Source organism: Cyanistes caeruleus, chromosome 1, assembly GCF_971803275.1.
Source record: "Cyanistes caeruleus chromosome 1, bCyaCae1.hap1.1, whole genome shotgun sequence".
Classification (NCBI taxonomy): domain Eukaryota; kingdom Metazoa; phylum Chordata; class Aves; order Passeriformes; family Paridae; genus Cyanistes; species Cyanistes caeruleus.
Genome location: NC_141701.1, coordinates 145,292,054 through 145,307,323, shown reverse-complemented (window position 1 = coordinate 145,307,323; position 15,270 = coordinate 145,292,054). Strand labels below are relative to the sequence as shown.

The following is a 15,270-nucleotide window of genomic DNA, read 5'->3' as shown; positions in this document are numbered from 1 at the left end:
TTGCTTCCATGCAGCACTGCCCAGCTGCTGTGGGAGCTCTTCACTTCTTGGTGTAGCAAACTCTTCCATGCTGTTGACACTTGTGAATAATAGAAACAGCCATATTTTGCAGCTTGGTGATGTGCAGACTGGTTTTTGTCTGGACTTCAGGGTTCCAAATTCAACTGTTTTCAAAGAAGTGAAGGAGCCATTAAAAACCAGCAAAGTTTAGTTTGGGAAAACAAGCCAAATTTCAAGCTTGCAGCCAGTGAAGGGATGGAGGATGCTTCTGGCTGTGAATGTTTGCATCTGTCCTAGTGCAAGAATCAAACGCACCCAAGAGAGTGTGGACAAAAGTTATAAAGTTGCCTGTAGCCTTTCAAGAACTGGGAACACAATATATGGTTTGAAAAGGATAAAAAAAATGCTAATTGCAGATGAAAATGTGGAACCACAGAATGCCTTGGGTTGGAAGAAATTCTAGACCATCTATTTCCAACACCTCTGCTGTGGGCAGGGACACCTTCCACTAGACCAGGGTGCTCAGAGCCCCATCCAACCTGGTCTTGGCCACTTCCAGGGATGGAGCAGACACAGCTTCTCTGGGCAGCCTGTGCCAGGGCCTCAGCACTCTCTGACTGAAGAATCTCTTCCCAACATCTAATCTAAATCTCTTCTCTTTTGCTTTAAAACCATCCCCCTTGTCCTATCACTCACTGCCCATGTAAAATCAGTGAAGGGAATAAAAGTCTCATTTGTTAAACCAAGCAGACAGTGATAATTTAGAAAATACCCACCATTTGAGCTCAAATCTCCACTTTGGGGAATACTTTTGGATTATATCCATTGTATCTGTGACTGCCTTAGTGTCACTGTTACCTCTCCATCGAAATTTCTATTTGCATTGCCTCTCAGTTGATCCTGTCAGGTAGATCTCTGCTGGTTTTGCATGTTGAGACACTTATTCAATCCCCCCCAAAGCACCCAAATCCTGCACATTAAAGTGCCCAACAGGCAAATCCAGTTACTTCCAACTAGTGTTTCTATTCCTAGGTTTTGTAGAGGGTTCAACATGCAGAAAAGGTAGAAGATATTTTCAATGAATAAATCGAGAAGGATTTAGGTGCTTTATATTTATTTGAAATTCAGTATGTATGCTTTGTTATGCTTTCTCCATGAGCTTCCCCAATGTGCCAGGAACATTGCAGAGGCTCAAAGCCATCATTTCAAGGCACTGCAGGCTTTTTTCTGCTGCAAAGGCAGTTTCCCCTCATCCTCTGGATTTACTTCTACTTGCAATGTTTAAAATTTAATACAGAAAAGCCAAAACCCAACCTTCTACAGTCTCCAGGGAGTTATATGTCTGTGCTAATGGATAAGAATCTTAAAAGTGACTTAATTTTGTTTGCTGCCATCTGCTTCCCCCCAAGCATAATTTTTTTTGGCTGAACCAGTGCAGTACAACTTGTATTGAACAAATCTTTGACATTGTATCCATGTCAAAGAGCATCTCCCAAATTCTGATCAAAGCGTGTCTTGAACATGAGGATCCTTAGCAAGCGTTGGGCAACATTTCAAGTGTTTAATGGTAGCAGTGGGAGCTCAGCCTTGCCCCATTTCTTCTCCCACCAACCTGATTTCACCCACAATCAATGCTGTGCTCATGATCTCTGCCCTGCCTCACATACAGCAGATCCAAACACATCTTCTATTCCCAAATACAGCTTCAGCTTTGCAAGCTTGTTGCATCTTCTGCAAAAATCTTCCCTGCAAACCATCCAGGCCACATTTCACAATGCAAATGCCACAGGCAAACCTTCAGGGCACCTCCCAGATCTCCCATATTGGCCTGAATGAAATCCCCAGAGAAGACTTGCCCAACCATTTTGCAGTGCCAGGGTCCTTGGTGAACCCCACATCTTTTTTTTGTGTGGCAATGGCAGACCTGTCCCTCATGTCACCTGTAGACACCACAGAGGTGGCTGCCCATTGGATCTGTTCATTGACCTCCACACTCATCTCATCTCATCTCAGAGATGGCTCATCTGTGATCCACCACACATCTCACTATGAAAGGAAACAAATTCCTGTTGTTGTTAACCCACACAGATGGAAATGAGATGTAGAGAGGTGATATTTCTACCACCACCATCAGCCCTTTCAGTTCAGTGTCCATCTTTCAGAAAATGGAGGAGTAATTTCAGTTTCTAATTAAATTTTTAATTTATCCTGAGTAGTCTTATATTTGTGATAGCCTTTTTTCTTGCCAATTTTCCCATTGTGCCTATATTTAACAGAACTGCCTCCCACATATTTTTTTTTCCCATAATCACTTATTTCCCTGGTCTTTCAGGTTGGATTTATGACTTAGAATCTCATAATGTCATGAGGCAGCTGAGGATCAATTTTTTCCTCATGCATACTAAAGCCAGCTGCACAGGGAGCTCACGCTCTACCAACCTCTTGCTTTCTAGCAAAGGTCAGAGTAAGAAAATGGAAAGAAACACCTCCTGCTGTGATTCCTCCAGACTCTGGGAGATCCTGTGTTATCCAAATGGGAGTTGGGAGAAGCTGAAGGAAACCTGACCTGACTTACAATTGCTGGAGGTCCTTTTATAGCCAGAGTTTTCTCCAGCCCCACAGAACTGCTGTGAATGTCACAGCTCTGCCAATTACACCAACTGGTCCAACTGCATTGCCCAGCCCCTGGCTCACACTGAGGCTTTTTCTGATGATGGATTTTTGCCTTCTGTGCTGCCCTGCACATCTGCCAGTAAGTCCCAGGTTAGCCAATATTCCCATGCTTTTCTCTGTTTCATGGGAAAATCTCTATAGCAGGTTGTGGGTCATTTTTCTGAGCTCGTTCACTGTTCCAAAAAGTGAGATTTGGTGCTGGGCTCCCAACATGTGCAGATGTTCAGCATTTGCTGTTCATGGAAAGATGCTGCCCAGATGTTCTGTGTTTCAAGGTAAACTGACTCCTCTAAACAGAGACCTGGTTTTATCTCCTTTGGCCAAGTCTCTGGGCTTTAAATCCTTTTTAGCCACATCCAAGTTTGTGACCTTTTCTACTTCATGCCTTGGCTAGCTCACAATTCTCCTTAAAATGCTGACTGCTTCTGCTATCTTACACATGACCACTCTTTATTTAACTAATATATAACTGAGGGCTCTTGCATGGGGTGCAAGGCAGAAGCAGAGGCAGAGTCCCTGATGTCACCACGTTCATGCACAGAGAATCCTGAGCACGGCTTTGCTGAGTGTAGGAGTGAACCAGCAGCTAAAAAGAACTTCACTGCTTCCTGTTCAGCCAGCACCTGGTCCCAAACCCCAGTCTCAGAGGCACACAGGATGGCAGGGGACATTAAAGCTTTCTTTACTACCTGAATTGCTTCCCAACACCCACTCGTGCTCCCTCCCATGTTCTGTAAATCTCCTCCCAAACTGCTGGCACTCCTGAGTAATTCACATTTGCTTTTTATGAATACAAGCTCCTGCTTAATCATCTGCAACTTGCCTTGCATTAACGGTGCTGATTAAACATCTCACTTCCAGAGAGGTTTAATCCACCTCAGAGGAAATCACCCCCAAGCCTGTGCTGTACCACTGGTACCATCAGTGCAGACTGGCTCCAGCACCAGGGTTAGGGGGTGCCAACACTTTGTGATCAGCTGATGAGGCTGGAAAGTGCCAGTGGACTGGCAGGGAAAATCCCCACTTCCTTCTGTAAACTAGAGAGGCAAATCTTTGCTTTGCCGTGTTCAAAATGTCACCTTTGTATTTTTCAGCTCTAAATGGCATTCCTAAATTTTATTTCAGCTTCATTACAAAACCCCAAATAAATTAATGGAGCTGTTATTTCTCTTCTCTCCATAGACATTTTTCAGTGTTTTCATTCAGCTTTAAATGATTTTTCCTTCAAACCCTTGGTGCAGCTAATGAACTAGCACACCAAACAGAGGTTTGAAGCTGTTCACCACCTGGTCTCTGGGCTTTTGTCATGGCAGATCTCAGCATGAGATCTCAGGATATCAAACTCAGGACTTTCAGGGGTCAGCAACAGCCCAGCTCCTCTCTGGGTACAAGAATCACCATAACTATCTCAAAAAGCCGAAAGTCATAGCACTAACTTAAAATAAGTTTTAAAATAAAATCCAGTATAGAATGTTTTGAGCCAAGGGCCATGTTTATATTCTGCACATGGTTCATGATGGGAGATTTAAGCCCAGGGTAATGCTGCACACAGGCACTGCACTTTACAGAACTGCAACAGGTATTCACTGACTTTTTATCAGTTTTGGCTGTAGGCAGTTTCTCCTTTTTGAATTTTAGGCTGTATTTTGACCTATGAAGCTTTTCTGTACATCTATTAAGGTGAGATTTTTTCCAGCTGGGAGAGAGCACACTGCCACTACTCCAAAACTGGCACTTAAGAAACACTTAATGTTATGGAGCTTGCAAAAAAATGTCAGCTCTGGACACTGGGTGGGATCTCCTCCCACAGATTGCTAACACTGCATCTTTTCCAACCTTAATGATTCTGTGATGAACTGACTGAGAGCCAAGCACTCTGTAGCTTTGTCAGAAAGCACACAGTGTGTTCAGTTGTGCAGGAAACTCATTCAGCTGAAATATATCCAGCCAGAACTAAAAATTTCATCAAGGGGGGTTTTCTTAACCTCTTAAATCCTTTCTGATATGTTTTAGGAAACTAAAAAGGTGTTGTGATAATGAGCTGTCTATATGGAGATGAGGTCTCTATGCCTATATGAAGACCACCTTGCAGAAGAAAAGGACACATCTCCAGTATCCAGACAACCTGTGGAAGAACAAATACAAACATCCACCAAAGCTCATCAGGAGCAATGGTTCTTGCACTCACAGGTAGAGATCCAGCTCTCTATAATCTCAATGGGGAAATTCAAAATAATAATTGGGGCCAGCCTCCCCTTCTAAAAGCCATGGAAACCAAACCATGTTTGTGACCACAATGTCCTAGGGATGCTCCATAACTGCATGCATCCCATAGAATTGGCAATATGAGCTGCAACTCTGCAAACCCTGATCCAGCCCAGACAATGCTGCAGTCGGCCACTTAAAAAGCTCTCAGAGATGAAGTTGCCTGGGTTACAGCTCAAAATCACATGAGTGCAAAAAAAAGTGTAGAAAAGAACTCATTGGGTCCAAAAGTTTAAAGAATTGGAAAGAAATGGGGATCAAATGCTAAATGTATGGGGTAAAAAAGCAGTGTTTGAATTTCCTGCTATACAAACCAAGGAATGAGTGAGGACTCAGGCAAAGAAGGCAGAGCACAGCCTTGCTCTGGCCAGGCAGCCTGTGGCAAAGGGATGGAGACAACCAGGTTCTGGTGGCCACAGATCTGTGGCATGGAGGACAGGACAGCAATACAGTAGCTCACATACACCTTCATTTTTTTCAGCAACATGGACAGTAGGTGCAAGGCTTGCCCATCCTGCATCCCCAGCTGTGGGAGTCACTCAGCTCAGAGTCCTGCATTCACCACTGACCCCTTCTGCTGCTGCTCCCTCCATCCAGCAAGGAAAACACCTCACTGTGAGAGCTCCTGGGGAGCTAAGGCTGGTCCATCCCAGCTCCTGAGGTGTTTGGGCAGCCACCAAGAGGAATCATGACCTGGAGGTTTCCTGCAGAGAGAGCTGCAGGAGGGCTGAGCTGTGTGTGGAAGGTGGAAAGGCTGCACAAGCCTGGAAGACATCAAAACTCCTGTTAATCAACACCTGCTCTTCTACCAACACATAAAACACAACTGAAAATAGCACAAGAGCTGCACCTCACAGGAGCACCTCAAGCTGTCCACTGAGCCATGGCTCCATGCCATGTGCTAAATGCCTGGGGGTGGGAAAAAAGACAATAATCTAAGCAAATCATAAATAAAAGCTCCAGGGTCTAAAGTAAATCCCCAAGGTGAAGCCTTGTCAAATCCTATAATTTGTATGTACATCTCAGGTTCCCACATCTTCGAGTTTCCAGACTATGAATTCACTCTTTCTGAATTCAGACAAAAGCAAACAAGAGACCTGGAAGTTTTTTATGAGTGGACTTCAGGCCATAACATGTGATAACATGAGCAAGACCTGCCCCCCCCCCCCTTTTTTTTTTTTTTTGAGTTTAACTCTACACTATCCCAAATACACAGTAGTGCTCCTTCCAGCTCCCATCACTGCCTCAAGTTCAGAAATTCAGCTTTGGACAGTGACAATCATTTTGGAAAGACCTCCTCTTCCAAGAGGTGCTTCTCAGTCTGGAGAACACCCTTCTAGTTCCTCCTACCAGCCCCATCTGGAAGGAGCTGCAGGTCTGGAGGGTGAAGCTACAGCTGCAACCTCCAAAATGTCAGATAAAATCACATGCTGTGGATGCCATGCAGGCCTAAGCATGTCTTTACTAACTCTGCACAAGGAAAAGGCTGTGAAAAGCCTTGATAGCTTTAAAATGGGGAAAAAAAAAAAGAGGAATCTCACCACAGAGGAAAGGCTTTGGTCCTCTTCTGCATTCAGCAGGTGGTACTGGAACTCTTCCCATGACAATGGTCCTGAAGAAAAGGGAAAGGTCTCAGTCATCTGTCTTCACATTGTTCTGTTAATCCTCATCCACATTCTGCTGCAGACATGAAGGGTTACAAGGCCAGAAATCTAGTTCCTGTTGCTAAACCCAACGGGTGCCATAAATATTCGTGTCTGACAGCACCCAGCTGAGTTCAGGGCAGGGCTGGGGTCTGCATCACACTTTCTACCAGTTGTTCTAAAGACTGATTCACTCACTAGCTGATGTTTCTGCCTGACAGTCACTGCACAGCTCTGCCTGGTGACCAGGGATCCTGTTTGGTGGATGACAATGCAGAAAGCTCCCTGCCCAAAGAGCACAGAGAGGTGTCACGTTTAAAGTGCTTCTGCAGACAATACTCACACTTGCTCTGCAAGAATGTACAACTACTGCACTTCTGGAAGGGATCTCCTGAGGCAGAAACTGTGAAGCCAAGAACAGATGGGAACTCTCGGCTGCATTTCACTCACGGCTGCATTTTGAAATTAAGAATAATTTCTAAAAAAGAACTCAAATGAACAAAGAGATTGTGGAACTAGAAATGCACAGTTTGTGGCTCTTCTGGTCATTAGTTTGGAATACCCAAGGTTTCCCAGAATTGCATTTCATTTCAGTGATTACCTGTCTTTAGGGTTTTTTTTGGTTTTATTTTTAATGAAAAGTGTGTAATTGTGAGAAAATAATTACAGCAGAGTTAATGTGAAGTGCTCAGTGAATCTTCTGCGTATCATTAAATATGCTGAAGCAAAGTCTGGATTTTTGTCAACTACAAATGGGGGGAGTTTAACCACAGTGCACCAGTACAGACAGCTCAAGGAGAAAGAGGAAGAAGAGTTTACTTCTGGGAAGCAAGGAACATCTTTTCCACATCCTGTCAGGTTCAACTGAAGAAGAAAATGTTGAAAGGAAATTCACCACACACAGGAGGGAAGGTAAAGGTGGATGGAAGGGTTGACAAGAAAACAGGGAACTGGTTCTGGAGAAATAATGAACAAGAAATAAGCATGGTGGGAGGACCAAGGGAGCCAGTTGTGAGTGTGATGGATCTGTAGAAAGCAGGCAGGCATGGTTTCATTCATATTTTTTAACATCTGAGAAATAACTTTTGTGGTTAGATTAGTTCCTCTCCCTCCTTGTCAACTTTTCCTGCTTGTAGAACAAGAAGGAAAATTGAAAAATATGGTTCAAGCCTTGAATTTCACCCTGCAGATGTGCCATGAACATGATCAATGAGCAGTGGCTCACAAAGATGATGTCTGGGCATAGGTTTCAGGCATTGACTTTGCACCAGTCTCTCCTTTGTGTGCTGCTTGAGGAGCATGAAAATGCCCTGGAGGAGAAATAAAGAGCATGCCTAGGGCTCAAACAAGTTGGAAGGATCATCCTGCTGATAAGAATTACATCTTAAGTTGCCATTTCTGATGGATTGAGCAAAGAGAGGTTGAAAAGTGCAGTTTCTGCCCTCCATGAAAAGAACCCTTTGGGCAGTTCCGTGCCTCCTGCTCCTCCCCTGACCTCAGGATGGACCGTGTGGTCACTCTGGCAGTGAGCTGCTGCTAAAGCCACGAGCAGGGGAGAGATAACCTGGAGTGGGAACGCTGGAGAATGTGACACTGATGGAAAATCACTGCCTAAGTGAGCAGGAGTCTGCTCCTTGTGCAAACCTGGAGAGGAAAAGGCCATTTCAGTACATCTCCTGTGCACTACAGAGCAATAAAGCTGCCTGGGCTCTAAGAGGAGATAAGAGCTCATCTTCTGGCTTGTTATTGAATGATTGTGGGCTAATAGAGAGAAAATAATGGTAAAGGAATCAAAGAGAATGTGGGTTAAGTAACCAGGTAACACATCTAATGGAGATAAAAGTGATGGAGACTAAAAGGGTTCATTGGCTGGGGTTTTTTATATGTTCTTTATTAAAAAAACAAAGTTGAAAACAGGCACTACCTTTAACAAATGTGTGGCTGAAGTGCAAGAAACACAAATTACACAACACCTTCTCTGGAGAGATGGGACTTCTGGGACTTCTGAGGAACAGCCATATTTCATCTTCCTGACTCCTCTGAGGTCCTGCCTGCGCCTCCACAGATCTCTCTTAGAGGCAACCTGCCTGCTATTAGCCCTTGGAACAGATTAAGATTAAGACCAGGTGCTTGGCCTTGGCTCTGTCTGTACCTGAACTCTTCAGGAGTAGGCAGAAGCCTAAATTATCCTTTATCTCTGGTCTTTAATTCTTCTCTGTCTTTAGGACCTTTTGAAGTTCCTGGGAGCAGGTCTCTGGAGCAACTCTGTTCTGCTCCATCAGAAAATTCTGATCTTTCACAGACTGTGACAAAAACACCTCTTTCCTGACATGGTTTAGAGGTGAGTCAGCAGTGCTGTGTTAATGGTTGGACCCAAGGATCTTGAAGGACTTTTCCAACCTAAACAATTTTATGATTCTATGGAAAGCAAGGAGAACCTGATGGTAAAAGCTCAGCTCCAGCCTACTTTGGATCCACACATTTGTGCAAATACTTATCTAATGAGCTCACACTGGTACAAGCTTCCCTCAACATCCTAATCTTCCAGCCTGCACCATCAGGGATAGGTTAAAGAGATCACAGGGCCATAAGATGTTACAGGATGAACTGTTTTCTGTCTCTTATCTTTCTTGTAAGAAGGGGAAATGGCAAATTCTGATTAAAAAAATACACAATGGACAAAATGCACTGGAAAGGGATGCCATGAGCCCACCCAAGCTGCTCCATCAGCCCCCTCCTCAAAAGGAGAGGGAGGATGAAAATATAGCAAAAGGACAGAGGTGAGTACAGGAAGCCATGGTTGTCATGGGCAAAACAGACTCTGCTTGGGGAAATCAATTTAATTTGTGACAATTAATCAGAGCATGATAACAGGAAGAAAAATCTAAAAGCACCTTCCCTCCACCAGTCCTTTCTTCCTGGACTCAACTTCACTCTCCAAACTCCTCCCCCCAGGCAGCACAGGGGAACAGGGGCTGGGGGCTGTGCTCTGCCCACATCACTTCATCTCCACTGCTCCTTCCTCCCCACACCACCCTCCTGCTACAGTACAGGGTCCCCCCATGGCAGACAGTCCTTCAGGAGCTGCAGTGTCAGTCCTTCCCACGGGCTGCAGCTCTCCAGGAGCTCCCGTGGGGTCAGTCCTTTGGGCACAGCCTGCTCCAGCCTGGGTCACCCACAGGGTCACAAAGTCCTGCCAGAAATCCTGCTCCACCCTCTCCCCACAGGTCCTGCCAGGAGCCTGCTCCAGCATGAGCTTCCCACAGAGTCACAGCCTCCTTCCAGCATCCACCTGCTCTGCTTTGGGGCTCTCCAGGTGCTCCAGGTGGATCTCTGCTCTCCCACAGACCCCCATGGGCTGCAGGGGCACGGCTGCCTCACCACAGGCTGCAGAGGAATCTCCTGCCTTTCTTCACCAGCTTTGGGGTTTGCAGTGCTCTTCTTCTCACTTATTCTCACTCTCCTCTCCCAGCTGCTGTTGCACAGCAGTTTTTTTCACTCTTCTTAAATATGTTATCACAGAGGCACAACCACCACGAGTGACTGCCTCAGCCTTGGCACTGGGGGTGGGAAGGGGCAGGTGTGAGAGAAGAGGGATGGAAAAGCAGAGAAAGATAAAAGGTGCTGGCTCAATGCAAATGAGGAGGGGAAAATACCCTTGATATGGAATAGTAATCACAATATGAGGAGAGACAAAATATTACCTGTTACTGTAATACATGGATTTATTTGCTTTCTGCTTTGCATTGATTTTGGATTGTGTGAATCCAGTGACTTTGATATAGTAACTATTGATTTGTTGTGGTGAAAGAGAGCAGAGAATCTGACCACATCTGTCAGAAACAAACAAGGATCCTTTGGGGTTTACAGAAAAGATTTTCTTCAGCTTAATTACAAACAAAACTACAAGTTCCATTCCAGGTTTGGAGTGCAGCACTTCCTTTCATGGGGTGACAAAGGCTGTTCAGCTACTGCACAGTAGCATCAAGGAAACCAGAAAGTCACTTCCAAGGTGCAGAGGAGTTGTTTCATTGAATCATGGAATAGTTTGGGTTGGAAGAGACCTTTAGAGCTCCTCTGGTCCAACCCCCCTGCAATGAGCAGGGACATTTCCAGTGAGATCAGGTTGCTCAGCATGTTTGTTTGCAGCATGATTGCACTTCTGTTCTTTGTGGTTGTGGAGGTGATTGGAAGATGACTTCCAGACGAAACCCTTGAGCTCTGTTTTGTCCCTCAAACCCACAAACTCAGCCTGCAGCACTCACACCCCAGTATCTGCAGTGGCTCAGCCTCCACTGCCCTGTCCCTGTGCCCTCTGGTCCTGCCTGGACCCATTTCTGCCTCCTCAGTGCCCTCCGTGTCTCCAGTGCCCCACCTGGAAGCACCAGGGTCATTCCTGCAGGTGAGGGAAGGCAGGTGTGCACCCCAGCCCGGAGCCAGCTGCACTCTGCTCTGCCAAGACAACACCAGAATTTAATATCTACCTTCAGACACTTCATTAACCTTCTCCATCTAATCCCAGCTAAGCGGATTTACCCTGATTCGCTGCCAATCAATCACTGCTTGTGTTTGTTGACAGCCATAAAGGCAGAAATGCCCATCTCTGTGCTTCAGACACCATGTCTGATCATTCCTTCCTCCTGGATGTTTTTCTTTTTGGTTTGTCCTGGAGAAATATGGAGCTAGTGAAATATTCCCTAGGTAATAAGATCCAGGACTGTCACCAATAAACCCAAGCTGATAAATGCCCCTCAGTCTGCAGTGGAATGTGAGTCATTTGGAGGTTTGAGGTTGTGAATCTGTCCTCAGTTGACATCACTTGCTAAGCTTCTCAATGAAGCCCACAGCAGCTCTTAAGAAGCTCATTACCTTTCCATGATCCTGGATCACTCAAAATCGAGCGAGGCCTGTGGAGCCTGGGAGCATTACATGAGGATCTCCAGCTGGAGCTGAGTTATCCTAAATAGCTGAAATACCCAAACTAATCCCCAGGAAAAGAGCAAAATGACAGTGTGACTCTCAATTTTGGAGAGAAGTCTAAGCAACCAGCAGCTGCCTGGGCACTGCATGCATCCCTCATTTGGGGATTTCTCCCATGGCAAGATGATCCTTCTGTAACTAAGCAGTGTGTGTGAGCTGACTTGAGCTATGGAACTGCACTGAACCTTTCAGGTGTGACACCAAAAATAAAGCCTGGCTGTGCCTCTACGCCAGTCCCTGCTGGCAGCTGTGTCAGCCCATGATTGAACCTCTGCCCCATTGGCAGTGCTGGGCCAGGGGAAGGTTGTGGTGATGGATGTGTCATCCTGGAAGAACTGTGCTCCCTGGGATGTGACTTCTCTCCCTGGTGAATGAAGCTTTTCCTGTGCCTGCATAAAACACAGCCCTGTGAATTGTTGTGTGCCCTTTTTGGGTACAAAGCTGCACAAACCAGGCAAGGGAGAGTGTTTGGAGCAGCACAGCCCCGGTGTCAAGCAGCAGGAGGGAGAGTTTTCTGTGTTTTGTGTTGCTGAGGTAATTTATCACATTGAAAGTGCCACACAGGAGAAAATGAAGTGGTTTGTTCAGTCTCTCGTGAAAAGGAGAAGCCACTTCCAAACAAAGCAGCTGTGAAGCTTTTTGGTCTCCAAGAAAGCTCATGGTGGGATGTAAATATCACTGTCAGAGTTCCTACAGTGCACAGGAGCTGCGGTGGGGGAGAATACAGAGTTCCTGTAAAGTAAGTTCTCAGGGAAAGCCTGAACACAGAAGCTAAGCATGAGGAATGATTTGTCCCCTCACAGCACAGAGGAAATAATGGAATTTGTCTCCCACCTGCCTTCTCCCGCGGATGGTGCAAAACAATGGCACTGCCTGCACATCCTCAAAGCTCAAGCTGATGTTGCAGAACAGATGTTTGCCCAGGTGGGCTGCTGTGTTACAGGGACATTCCAGGGGAGATAAATGACTAAGGAAGAGGAAAATGGGTTTAATCTCAACGTAGGATAGCTGAAATGTGCTTTGGTAAGACATTGATTCAGCTACATCCAGGAACACATGTGTCAGCCCAAAACACTGAGCACTTGTGCTGCTGACCAGGAATTAACTTCTGTACTGATGCCTGGAAAAACATTAGTCCATTTATGTCCTGCAGTGCTTGAAGACTTCTGATTGATTGAATAAATTAAAACTGGCTGAATAATTAATTAAACAAATCATTTATTTGAAGAATTTCTCTCCTGTTTTGTTTGCAGATTGGAGTGTGGCACAAACAGCATCACACCGATTTGACATTATTTCTCAGCTACTTCCTACCCCGAATGGTAGCTCAGTCAGCAGTGCTGACAGCTCATTTCGCATGCTCAATAGATGCAGTGCTGTCAGCAGGGAGCATTTCTGGCTGGTTCCTGACAGTCTCAGCCCCAGTGGAAGAGGAATTGAGGTTTCACCCAAGCCAAGGTCATTATGGTGACATGAGGAGCAGAGGAGAGGGATGAGTACAACAGCACCAGGTTCCCCACTGTCTGTAGGGTAAAGGAACCCTGTGACAGCTCTGTCCTTTGAAGCAAAGTGTTTCAGGGTCTTGATTGCACTATGGAAATCACCCTGGGTTTCTGATCCCAAACTAGCTCACACAGGGATGACAGCCTGCAAAGCACTCAGAACCCCTCCTCCTGTGTCTGCACAGAGCAGATTTATGGGGTACTGTCTGCAGAGCTGGGGGCTAAAACCAGTCCCTGTCCACTTCCCCTCCAACCCTGACTCATTTACAGATGGAGAACCATCCTCCTTGCCATAATCCCTGAGGAGCAGTGAGCCACTCTTGTCATGGCCAAGGAAAAAATTGGTTTCCCATGGAAATTGTTGCACATATTCACTTAAATTAACTATTTCCAAATATTGTCTTCTTTTTTCTTAAATACTTCTGGCTCATGAGCATTCCTGTGAGCTGTCACTGCTTGAAATAGCCATGCGAAAGGTAACAACACAACCTGATTTATAACAATGCACATTTGTTCAAGTCTTTGACTACAGTATTTTTCTAGGGTTTTTTCCATCCAGAATTAAGACGGGAAGGGAACTGTTTTGGGGTGACTTTACCTTTAAGATAGCTTTGGGAGCTAAGGAAGTTGAAGCTGCTGGTGGCTGATGGGAGTTTTTTCTCCTGGCCAATTATCAGTCATTTCTAAGAATTGACAGCAGTTTTGACCATTAAAAAGTGAGATCAACTTGTGAACACCCCCCCTTAAGATGTAAAGCCAGAGCTCTCTTGTTCTCTTTGTGATTCTGACTTCTGATGAGGTTACAAGGCTCTGTCTCGGCCTTCTCCCCCCTCTCCAGGCCGGACAAGGCCGCAGAGGATGGAGCTGGTGAGGGGGGGAAGCAGAGCTGGCCAGCCGGGCTTAGTTTTCAGTTTCTGCTGCCAGACTGAAACCTGACACCATGAACTCTTGCAGCTTTTCTAAGACTTTAATTCTTTTACTACCTGGATAAAATGTTGTCCTGGGGTGACTTTACCTTTAACGTGGTTTTGGGAGCTAAGGAAGTTGAAGCTGGTGGTGGCTGATGGGAGTCCTTCCTCCTGACCAATTATGGGTCATTTCTAAAATTGACAGCAGTTTTAACCATTGAAAAGTGAGCTCAACTTGTGAACCCTACCTTAAGATGTGCAGTCAGAGATCTCTTGTCCTCTTTTTGTTTCTGGCTTCTGACAAGGTAACAAGGCTCTGTCGTGGCCTTCTCCCCCCCCAGGCCGGACAAGGCCACAGAGGACGGAGTGGCGGGGAGGAAAAGAAAACAGAGCTGGCCAGCCTAGTTTAGTTTTCAGTTTCTGCTGCTGGATTGAAAGCTGACACTATGAACTCTTGCAGCTTTTCTAAAGCTTTTAATTCTTTTATTACCTGGATAAAACATACAGATTGCTCCTTTTTCCCAGAAAGACAGAGAGAGAGAGACAATCAACATAAAAGAGACATCATAAAATCACTAAAACAGTGAAGAAAAGAGTTAAGTTTTAAATGAGGAAGAGAGAATAAGGAGATGCTTTATAGCTGAAATATCTTCCTGTTGAAGCTATGGAGGTAGACAATAGTAGTTTAAAAAGACTCCTTTAATTCATGACAAAATATATTGGGAGGAATGGAGTGTTCAAAGTGTGGATTTTGAGCAAAAGAGAGAATAATTATGATACAGTGAGTTGCTGGAACAGAGTGGAGCAAAGATTTAAGCCATGAGGGCAATGAGAAAACTGTTTCCAGAGAAGCTCACAGAGACAGATGAAGAAGACTTTTACCTTTGAATAACTCATCCTTAAAATGACATCCCTAAACTCATGGCCCATACACACCTCGGAGTGATGTGAAATGGGAGGAGAAAATCTGATGGCAGATTTCCGGGCAGCTGGCATCAGAGAAATAGAAAACTATAACAAAAATAGTTTTCTCGTGAGAAACCCCATATATTAGCAGAAGAAGACTTCTGTTTCTCTACAAAGACTGATGAAAAGACTCTATCAGGAATTGGGACTGTTTTAAACACCAAAGTTCCGAAGTCTTTTGTCTCTATGTTGTCACGTGTACAAAGGAATGGTCAAGTAGTGAGAAATAAAATAGTTTTCTGGAAGTTTATTCCGGTATTTTTATTCTTGTAGTCTTGTTAATAAACTTTCTTTATTCCTTTTAAGTTTTAAGCCTGTTTTGCTCTTGTTCTA

General features: G+C 45.0%; 1 long non-coding RNA gene across 1 annotated transcript in view; it reads right to left on the bottom strand.

Moving 5' to 3' along the window:
• Nucleotides 1-14,327, bottom strand: part of LOC147655999 (uncharacterized) — a 30,539-nt gene extending 16,212 nt beyond the window's left edge. Inside the window, exons 1-2 of the long non-coding RNA XR_015279758.1 lie at nucleotides 14,220-14,327; nucleotides 6,480-6,550 (exon numbers count right to left, since the gene is read on the bottom strand). This is a non-coding gene — a long non-coding RNA (uncharacterized LOC147655999). The remainder of the gene's footprint in view (nucleotides 1-6,479; nucleotides 6,551-14,219) is intronic.
• Nucleotides 14,328-15,270: the final 943 nt, after the last annotated feature.